Source organism: Urtica dioica, chromosome 4 (assembly GCF_054948205.1).
Source record: "Urtica dioica subsp. dioica isolate 48M chromosome 4, U.dioica_male_clone48M_v1_H2, whole genome shotgun sequence".
In the NCBI taxonomy this organism is placed as follows: domain Eukaryota; kingdom Viridiplantae; phylum Streptophyta; class Magnoliopsida; order Rosales; family Urticaceae; genus Urtica; species Urtica dioica.
In genome coordinates, this window is record NC_142759.1 from 20487272 (window position 1) to 20499116 (window position 11845).

The following is an 11845-nucleotide window of genomic DNA, read 5'->3' on the forward strand; positions in this document are numbered from 1 at the left end:
TTCGTTTTGAGAGTCTTTAACAATAGTTCTAAGAGCAACTCATCAGAGCATATGCACTCCAGTTTGTCACACAAGGTAGATTTCATGAAGTATAGCGGCCCTGTAGTGTATCGAAGCGACACCGTCAATAGCTTGTCCAAACAAACCATCGAAATCCTATCTATGTCTACACTCTCGATGCACTCTACAGCTCTACCTTCATAGCTCCAATCACGATCAGCCGTTGCAAACAAGAGCGTACCTCCATGGTGAACGTTCAATACAAAGCAGTTCAATGTTTCAACTGCAAAAAAAAAAAAATAACGAAAGTCGAACAAAGAGCCGTTATTAATGCAAAGGGATATCACTGCTTCAAAGAACTAACAAATCTCGTACATGAATAGAAAAACAAAACCACATAAAAGAACAACAACACAAACCCGGCTTCCAATTAAATATAGTCAACCAACCAACCAAGACTAAGCATAAATTTGATCTACCGACACTAAGGACCCACTGTATATTCAAAGGGGACAAAAACCATCGCACACACTAAAACCATAAAAAAACAAATAAAATACTTCTTTTCATACCCTAGACCCATTTGACAAAAGCATTGTGGTCCCTAACTATATTATCGACTTTAAAAAACACTTAAAAGACACAAAAATGTTCATACCCGTACATTCGTTTGGTTTTCGGAACATGCGATTTTTGCTTTTGTTTTGGTTTTCGAGCCGACAATTTCTTGGGCGGTGCGGTCGATTTCTTATTCGCACTTGCCTTCCATTTCGACTTCGAGCGAGAAGATGCCACAGACCTTCACGCCGGTGACGACTTCCCGGGAGATTTACCTTTCACCATTACTGGTTTTTTAGTTCTAGGGTTTTACTGTTAAGACTCGATGCAATTTGAGATTTTTACATCCGACTGTTTTTTTTTTAATTTACTTACTGTTTTTTTCTTTATTTAATTTACTTTTACACATCAACTTATTTAATTTAAGAATTCTTAATTTAAATGAATAAACAAAAAATTAAATACACTCCCTCATCCGACTACCAAAATTACCCTTATTTACCAGAACATGTGCGTTCCACGTGATTATTTAACTGACGATTGGGCCACTTTTTTTACGGAAAGACCCAACTGCTACTTTTTTATATAGCAGGGGATTAACAAATAGTTTTAAAAAGATAGGGGGCATTTTGCAGTGAGAACATAAATCAGGGGGCAATTATATAATTTATTCAATAATTTTTTACACAAACTTTTAGGTTAGATGTGAATTTTTATCTGAAGTTATTTTTGTTAATATTTACTCTTCTATGTTTCTATTCAAAATTGTTTGAAAACAAATTTACTTTTTTTGTTAGTTCTATAGCTCTAGGTTTGTAATCCACTTTTATTTATTAAAAAATTAACCTGTTATAACTTATAAGAGAGGATAAAAAAAAAAAATAAAAAAAACACTCAATATTAGGTTTATAAAATAAAATAAAAAATTTGTACCTCTAGGGGCCGTTTGGTTTAGTTTTCTAAACTCATTTTCTGTTTTTAAATTCTGTTTTCTGATTCTAATTTTTAAATTTAAAAAACAGATTTAGAATTACGTTTCGGAATATTTCAAATGTTGTTTGGTTATGTTTTCCATTCAATTGTATAGAGATAAAATAGAAAACAACTTTTCATTGTTTTCTGTTTTCTAAACAAATTTCAAAGAAAACAGAAACATGATTCTAAATCTGTTTTCTGAATTTATAACCAAACAGTTTTTCTAAAACTGTTTTCTAGAATTTAGAATCAGAAAACAGAAAACAGGAATGGAAAACTTAACCAAACGGGGCCGTTTCCCCGAGGCTCGTTTGCCAAGATTTACCCGTCTCTTCAACTTCTTTTTGTACTACTAGTGTGTAGTACTAGCTATAGGCTAGCCCTGATAACCTTGAAAAAATACAAAATAAAATATCTTGGAATTCACATCAGTGTCATCATTTGATGTGTGCAGCATATCAAATTACATATATCAGGAGAAAAAAAAATTTGTTTTCTGCATGTCCGAATTGCTGGCCAAAGGTTGTGAGTTATGACAATGGAAGCTGGGGAATGTTCAAGAAAGTCTAGAGAAATTTTGAAACTCAATAACAGCCTGATAGATATTGTTGTCTTCTCTTGGAGTCTGAAGGATATTCTCAACGAAGAGCTATACAAACACCAGGTCTCTCTCTCTCTCTCTCTCTCATTGTTTTTGTTTATATTGTTTCCACTTTAATTCTTGCTTTCTATGGCCGTTTTACAGACTAACAAGTGACTATATAATAGTTCACCTTTGACTGTTGGACTTTTTTTTTCTTCTTCTCCAGAAGAACAAGTCAAACCATGCATGCAGGTCTTCTAACGTATTTTAGTTTTTGATTGATAATCTCAGTGATGAGCATACGTTAAGAATGATATTACGAGAATGTTGCTAAATTACAATTTTTATTATGTGATTATTTCATCCGGAACGTTTGAACTGATATATTAGGGTTCTTAATATAGGTGGTACGAATTCCATTATCCTTCCATTCCGAAGATCACTACTTTGAGTCGTTTAAGGGGCCTTTATTGGAAGAGACAAGAGCCTTGCTTTCGGCGAATCTCCGTGACATGGCAAGAGCTCCTTTTGCCCGTGTCACTTCTCTTCAGAGATTGTCCTACAACGAAGTTCAGACATACAAAGTCAACGTTGACTATTGGAGATCAATCGCCGGAAAGACGTCCCACGCATTGTCCCCCGGCGATATCTTTGTCCTAACCGATGCCGTACCCGACGAAGCATTGGACTTGGGAGCAGAACGGCAGGTTTGGACTATTGCCTCGGTTGTGAGTGTCGACGAGGTTAACGCAGGGGACGGGAATGACATTTCCATTTCGTTTAAGGCAAAGTTGTCAAACATGTTTGATGAATCTAAGGGTAAGATTGCTGGGGATACACCGACATTTGCTGTATTCTTGGCGAACGTACAGACTCATGAAAGGATATGGAGCGTTCTGCGTTTGAACAGAAACATGTCCCTTATCAAGAATATCTTGCATCCCAAGGTGTATATATATACATATATATATATATATATATATATATATATATATATATATATGCTTCCTAAATGTGTACTCGTTTTATTATGCTTCCAAGTTGTGTACTTCGTTTAATTTTTCACAATTTCAACAGCCATTTAAAGAGAGAAAAATTTGCTGCTCGGTGGGTATTATCTTTGACGCGTTATCGAATAAGCTTAGCGAGTCACAGACGAAGGTGGTTTTGGGCTCAGTGTGTAGTATTAGATGCGACGACGAGCCATTGGTAAAACTTGTATGGGGGCCACCGGGGACAGGCAAAACTCATACCCTTAGCGCTTTGGTTCTTGTGCTATCGGGAATGGAATGTAAAACTATCATATGCGCCACCTCGATTCACTCAATTATGGCATCAGCTCGATATTTTCTAAAATTTGTGAAACGGTTGTCGGAGGAATCTGTGGATCGTCTTCCTTTGTGTTCTTTGAATAACGTTGTATTTTATGGAGACGAAAATCGGGTGAAGGCTGATCCGGATATCGAAGAAATAATGCTGAGCTCTCGCGCTGCGAAGGTCTTGGACGCTCTCCGACCGTTCATGGAATGGAGGCATTTTTTCACATCAACAATCGAATTTCTTGAAGACTGTGCTTCTGAAAGAGAAGAACAGATGTTTGCTTCGAATGTTCTATCGCTACAACGATTCATCTCAATATTCCGTTCCCATTTTTCTCGAAATTCTGTGACAGGCCGTGTTTTTGCAGCGATGGATTCGCTTCCCGGTTTGTTTGAAGCTCAGTCATCAGCAGACACGAATGCGACATACTCGATAATGGATCATTTCATCTCCATTCTTCCTCATCTGAAAGATCTGTTTCGGTCCCTTGATGAACTAATGCCATCCGTATTGAATGAATCGACTGTAAGAGAACTGTGTCTCCGAGGGAGCACGATAATATTCTGCACTGCGTCTAGTTCATATGAGCTTTCTCAAGTGCGAACAAACCTGATTAGTGCTCTACTTATCGATGATGCCCAACAATTAACAGAATGTGAATCATTGATATCCTTGCAACTGCCTGGGCTCAAACATGCTATTTTCTTTGGTGACGAGTGTCAACTGCCGTCTTCTATTACTAGCAAAGTAAGTATCCAAAATACTCGTTAGCTGTTCTTGTTGAAATAGATCATCCAAAATCTGACTGTTTTTTTTCCATGGCTTTTGTTTTTGCAAAGATTGCCGCTGATTCTGGATTTGGAAGAAGTTTATTCACGCGCTTGAGTTTGAACGGCTATCCGAAACAAGTTCTCAACTCTCAGTATCGAATGAATCCTCTGATTAGTGTGTTCCCGCGAACCAAGTTTTATAATGACCTGATTTCCGATGCGCCGAATGTTGGAGAAAAAAGTTACGCGAAATCTTATCTTCCGGGTTCGCTATTCGGTCCCTATTCATTCATCAACATTTCGTGTGGTACCGAAGATATTGATGATATTCATCGCAGCAGGAAGAATATTATCGAGGTTGCCGTTGCTATGAAGATCATCCTTAACCTTTACAAGGGTACATAACTAATTATTATATATCTTTATTCACATGGTATCACCTGTTACAATATCTTCTGATCTCTGATGTTTTTCTATTTAGCTTGGAAAGTAAATAAACAAAAGGTTAGCATCGGGATCACATCTCCATACACAACTCAAGTAATCGAAATACAAGAGAAGCTCGGAAATAAGTACAGTGGTTTCGACGGATTCGAGGTTCAGGCAATACAAATCGATGAGTTGCGTGGTACAGAGGTAGATATTCTGATACTATCTACCGTCCGGTCGAATCCCAAGGGATCAATTGAGTATCTCTCTAACCGTCAGATGACTAATCTAGTTCTGACTAGAGCCAGGTATTTATTTTCATATCTTAATTTTCATCTCGTTAAATATGTTTGATCAGTCGTGACAAGTCCGTTCCTATGTCAACGCAGACATTGTCTATGGATTATGGGGCAGGAAAGAACCCTATGTAAGAGTCAATCAATTTGGAATGATATCATATGTGATGCTAAGGAACGGGGACATTTCCATAATGTCGAGGAAGACGATGAGGTTGCAGCGTTTGTTGTCGAAGTGAAGAAAGAGCTTGATGAGTTGGACAAATTTCTTGTCGCCGACAGTTTAGTTTTCTCAAATGCTTTGTGGAAGGTATTCAATATTTCTCTAGTCACTTTCTTAGAGCATCTACAATTCCATGTCAAATAGAAATCTTAATACTAATTCATTATATATATATATATATATATATATATATATATATATATATATATATATATATATATCTCAACACACAAGTAGACAAATCACAATTGAATGCAAGGCTGCTTTTGCCGAATTTTGAAAACAAACACACCGATTACCCATATATTTTTTTTATTCTTCTGGTTTTCTCATTGGTGCATGGTTTATGGTTTTATCTGTGATGTGTTTTATCCTCTTCCTCAGGTTCTATTCAGCGACAACTTTAAGAAATCGTTTGTTAAAATAAAGTCAGCTGATCTCAAAAAGTCAGTTATTCATATTTTAGTGAAGCTAGCAAATGGCTGGAGACCAAGGAGGAGTAATGTGAATGTGACTTGTGAGAGATCAGGACATGTTTTGAAGCAAATTAAGGTTAAAGATCTGTGTGTAGTTTTCTCCGTGGATATAGTAAAGGAACACTCGTACTTTCAAGTTTTGAGAGTGTGGGATCTTTTGCCTCTGTGTGACGTTCCTGTATTAATGAATAGCCTGGATACCTTTTTCCTGACTTACACCGAAAAATTTCTCAATCTTTGCAAGACAACATGTGTTGAAAGGTATGTTCAATAACATAATTTTACATAAATTTATTTTCCTTGTGACTAGCTCGACTAAGATGTTTTTGATATCTCTTTTGCATGTTTTAAAATGTTGCAGGAATTTGGAAATTCCGAAGAGATGGGAAAGCTCCGGAAACATTGTTCGCTATAAGAAACCACTTAAAGCCAGACAAAAAGCGGTAGCTCAGCTCCGCGATGAGGAATTTTTGGAGGATTCGAGCTTGATGGATGACGGTTTGAAGGTGAGTGATAGTTTACTACTCATGAAATTCTATGCCTTGTCTTCTAGAATGGTTGGTCAAGTGCTGTCTAGCTGCGTGGGTACAGAATCAGAACTTCCGTTTGAATTGACGAGCAAAGAAATTGAGATCATCCAATACGAACGAAGTTCGTTTATTCTCGGTAGATCTGGAACAGGAAAGACCACGGTTTTAATCAGAAAGCTGTGCCAGAGAGAGCAGATATATCACATTGCTTCACAAGGCTTTCATGACCACAATGATTGCGCTATTAGGACCGAAGATGAACAGATAATCTGTGAGACCGACGATAAATTTTTGCGGCAAATCTTCGTAACAAACAATCCTAGACTATGCTTCGCAGTCAAACAAAATGTTATGGGACTGAAAAGGTATGTTTTGAAGCCTTATCAACTGACTTTTAGAGTACGCTTCTTCCCTTATTGCCTTGCTTAGTCGGTTACTTACTATAGTGTTTTAAATTTTGAGATTCTGATTAATAATAAGTTATCTGCACAAGTTACATAATTCAAGTGTTGTAACTGTAATTTTTTGTCGTGTAGATTTGGGGATACTGGGATCTCCAGAGAAGATTCCTGTCCGGTTCCTTGTGATTATATCGATGATTTTTCGCAGTTTCATGAAATACCAAATTCTTTTATGGATCTTCCTCAGAAAGAATACCCTCTGGTCATTACATTCAATAAGCTTCTCATGATGCTGGATGGAACACTGGGAGATTCATTTTTCGATAAATTCTCCGGAATCAAAGATGATTCACTTCATAGTTCCAGAAGAAGAAGAGAATCGATGGCCTTGGAAACTTTTGTACGAACAAAATGTGTTGATTTTGAGAAGTTTCGTTCTTCTTACTGGCCTCGTTTTGTTACGGGTTTGACAAGAGGGCTCGAACCATTGAAAGTATTTTCTGAAATAATGTCACACATAAAGGATGGCCTGAGACGCGGGAATCTTCATGACAGAGACCTTAGTCGAAAGGACTACTTTCTGCACAGTCGAAGCCGGGCATCAAATATAAGCGTCCACGAATGTGAAAAAATATATGAAATCTTCTTACAATATGAAGAAAAAAAGACGGCGAACGATGAGTATGATTGGGCTGATCTAGTGTCTCATCTGCACTGTCGACTCAAAGTCGATGGATACCGGGGTGATAAGTTTGACTTTGTGTACATCGATGAAGTTCAAGATTTGACCATGGCTCAGATCGCGCTTTTCAAGTTCATTTGCAGAAATGCAGATGACGGGTTTGTGTTCGCGGGCGATACGGCGCAGACGATCGCAAAGGGAATCGATTTCCGGTTCGAGGACATTCGTTGTCTTTTCTACCGGGAATTCATGTTGAAATCAAGACGTGGAGAGAAAGGTCTCGTCGCAGAGCCGTTTCATTTGAGGCAGAACTTTAGAACCCATGACCGCATATTGAAGTTGGCTCAGAGTGTCACCGACCTTCTCTTCCATTTCTTTCCGCAATCGATAGACTTCCTTAGCCCCGAGATGAGTCTCATCGACGGAGAAACACCGGTCTTGGTCGAATATTCAAGCGGTGAAAATGATCTCTCTTCGATGTTCTCAAACTCTCAAGAGAATACCTTGAATCTTGTCGGTTTCGGGGCAGAGCAGGTGATTCTAGTGAGGGACAACAATGTTAAGAATACAGTCTTGAATTCTATTGGGAAGCACGTTCTAGTTCTTACAATCGAGGAATGCAAAGGCCTTGAGTTTGAGGTGATTAGATAAAAACTGAATTTTAATCGTATTCACATAAGGGATTTATTAATTAATTTATTTTCTCTTATGTAGGATGTGATGCTGTTTAATTTTCTCTCCTCATCGCCTGCGAAAAATGAATGGAGAGTGATGTTAGAGTACATGAATAGTAAAGCTCCACACTTTCATGAAAATCAAACTGAATCTTTCCCAGTTTTCTGCGAGACGAAGCATAGAGTATTGTGTTCTGAGCTGAAGCAATTGTACGTTGCAGTTACTCGTACGAGACAAAGGTTATGGATATTTGAGAACACGGATGCGCTACAACAAAGCATATTGTACGATTACTGGAAAAAACTTAAAATTGTTGAAGCTAGAAGATTTGACTACGCAATGATGAAGGAGATTCAGGTTTCAAGCACCCGAGAAGAGTGGATTTCGTGCGGCATCAAGGTCATCTTTCTTTCTTTACTCAGGCCTTGTCACTGATACATTCAAACTGTTCTTGATTTTGGCATGAAGTAACTGTCCAGTATTATCTTGCTTGTATTTACTTCAAGCTTTACATTTTCTTTTCCATTTTTCAGCTTTTTCATGCGCAAAATTACGGGCCAGCCAAAATTTGTTTTCAAAAAGGAAAAGATGCGTTTTGGGAAAAGCGAGCTGAAGCAAGCCGGCCTCCAGTTTAGTGCACTGCAAATATATAGTTCGAATCCTACAATATCGCACGCGTATCTCAAGAAAGCCGCTGAGATATTTGAGTCCATCGGAAAGTATGAACAATCTGCTCAATGTTATTACGACTCAAAGGAGTACAAAGAAGCAGGTACCTTAAGTACTAAACAAAGAGCTTGTTTTTTTTTTCCTTCACTTTTAAGATTATATTAATATTTTCTTTGTATGCACAATTAATATTGGTTTTGAAGGTCTGATTTATTGGGAAAAATGTGGCGCCTTGAGGCTGGCAGAAGCTGGAGAGTGTTTCACCCGAGCAGGGTGTTTCGAGAGAGCCGCAATTGCTTACGCCAAGGGAAACTTTTTCCGTGACTTTTTGGGTGCTTGTGAACGGGGAAAATTATACGACAAAGGGTTTAATTACATCTCGTCATGGAAACGTGAAGTCCAAGGATACATAGACGAAGTAGAAGTCACAGCGCAGGAATTTTTAGAAAAAGCGGCGCTCTATTACGGAAGGCTCGAAGATTACACAATGATGATGAAGTTCGTGAGGTCGTTTAGTTCAAAGGATTCGTTTCTAGATGATAAGCGTTTCCTTAACGAGCTTTTACAATTGGAGACCGCATGGGGATTTTTTCTAAATGCCGCGAACGTGGCGAAGAGAATGGGGAAGACACTCCTCATGGCCAAACTTCTCGAGAAGGCAGAGTCTTTTAAAGAAGCATCGTCGGTTATTTTATTCTACGTGCTTGCGAACTCTCTTTGGACGCTTGAGAATTCTGGCTGGCCGTTGAAGTGTTTCGGAGACAAGAACGAGCTTCTCGACAAAGCGAAAGCATTGGCAAAGAATGTTTCGGCCGAATTCTTTGAGCTTGTCTCAACGGAGGCGAAAATCCTAGCCGATAAACATGTCGCGTTGTTTGCGCTGAAGAGATTGTTGAACGACTCCAAAAGACATTCGAGCGTACGAGGTGTGATATTATGCTCTAGAAAAATCTTGGACGTTCATTTTTTGCTTAACGAGCAAAGATATACATGGAGAGAAGATGGGGAAGATACTTTACAAGGAGATGAATGCTGTGTGGACACATTGTTTGACTTTTGGAATGTGTGGAAAGGAAAGATTGTGAAGATACTCGAGTGTCTTCAGAACGGTAATCTTGGAAATAACACCAATGTTTATGCAAAGTTCAATTTGGATTACTTTGGCGTGACGGTGACAAAAGGGACAGGAAATACGGATCCGATCTTCAATCTTATCGTTCACGGAGCCTGTTGGGTTAAAGCAAACGTAGAGCAACATGGAAACTCTTTCAGTTTGAGGTGGGACAAGTTAGCTGAAGACGCTCGGAGCTATTGGTTATCTGAAATTAAGTCGGTTGCAAATAAGGTGCTGGTGAAGCTCAAAGCCCTGTATTATCTCTCGAAGCGGAAACATTTGCCTCTCCATTTCCAGATTAAACCTCTTGTTTGTATGTCTGAGGTAGCAAAATTTATTATCGAACAGAAAGTGTCATCAGATTATAAGATGCTTGAGCTATCAGCCAATTACTTGCTCGGGGCTTTATTTCCCATGGATCCGAGAAGCGCGTCGACAGTGCAAATGACAAAGCTGAGAGAGACGGAGAACTTGAGAAGAGTACTCGACGAAATAATTTGCCGTAGAATCAAACGGAAGAGTCGGCTTTCGTATCGAAAGATAGGAGATATAGTAATGGCTGTCTTTGGTGGTTTGGGGAAGCTAAGTGATGAAACGTACGAGCAGATCTGTCTCAGGTTCAATGAATACCCAGTATGGGCATCGTTTGTTGAAAGCTTGTGGAACAAGAGCTCGGAATATTTGGTGGCTCAAGCGTTACATGAAGCTCTAAAGCAGACGTACAATGCACTTTCTTTTGGAGATAACGAGTCCTTATCTCCGATTTGCATCATTTACCTCCTTGAACTCCTAACGAACATGATATTCTGCTTGAGAGGTTGTTTCTTATCAACCAAGTCTTCATTTCTCGAATGGATAATCAACCGGGATTCAAATGAGAATGGTACAGTCGATCTCCAAGAAGATTATGGCCAATCAGAATTCTGCAATGATGCTTTAGAGTTTGTGGCCAGTTCTGTCGCTGGGCTTCTCCGTAACAACCGCAATGTTAAACTCCAATCCGAGCTAGTGTTCAGACTCTTTGTCTCTCTCTTCTTGATCTGTGCGAACTCTGGGAAGTACTACAACTTGCTGTTCGAGATCTTGGACAGGTGTGAAATCGATTCTATGATTCCGAGGGAGTTCTTCAACTTCTTTCGACATCTGAAACTCGGAAATGTGGATTGTAGTGTCGATAGTCTAGCTTTTGGTTTGAGGAAAATTCAAAATCCTCTTGTTGTAATTACTTCTTCCGGAAAAAGTCGTGTTAGATCTACCACTAGAAATGCCATATTTGTAGACTCGAAAACTCTCCAAGACAGAAAGAAGTTGATTGGCACACTGTTCAGCCATTGATTTATCAGGTGAAGAATCTGCGTTCCATGCAAGTCTGATTTCTCTTTAGTCTACTTTTTGGTGGTTTTTTTTATTTTATTTTATAGATATGTATGGTATTTATGTCAGTGTTTTATTAAAACATGATTATATACTATTTGTCTCTGCACATTACCATGATCGTTCCATCAACATTCATGTCCCATTGTAAAAATATTCAAGTAAAACTTTGTAATTCCTTGTATATATATGGCATCCTCAAACAAAGAAACTTAATAGGGTAACCACCGGTGACTACTTTTCCTGAGGTCGTAATATGGTAGCTTGTAGTTATTTAAAAAAATAAATCAATGATTTGATTATAAATAGAAGTAACCACCGGTAGCCCAATCCTATTTATGATATTTCAAGTTCAAATCTTGTTCTGTTTTCGTCTTGTTTTGAGGATAGTTTTGAAAATACGCATAAAGGGTCCGGTTGTAAAAATTAAATTTAGGCTTTTAATGGAAAAAAATAAGTAGCGTATTTTCTGTGTATTTCAGCAGGTCATTAGGTTCAAGGTTTGAAAGAACAACGCTGGAATATGAAGTTTTGTATAAAATCATGCCACACTATTGCCGGAGAGAAAGTGAGAACATGAATCTGTGGATGGCTTTGCTTGGTTGGACAATGATTAACACAAGTGAGTTCTACCCAATTATATTTATACATATATATATATATATATATATATATATTTTGCCTAATTGTAACCTAGAAAATGGAGTAATACTCGTCAAACTTCTGTGTTTCAGAGAGGAAAAAAAAAAAGAGCTTTATGAAGGTGACGC

The 11845-nt window shown here is 38.3% G+C and overlaps 1 pseudogene; it reads left to right on the top strand.

Annotated features, from left to right (window-relative positions):
* Positions 1 to 2071: 2071 nt before the first annotated feature.
* On the top strand, positions 2072 to 11036 carry LOC149401125 (uncharacterized; annotated as a pseudogene).
* The last annotated feature ends 809 nt before the right edge of the window (positions 11037 to 11845 follow it).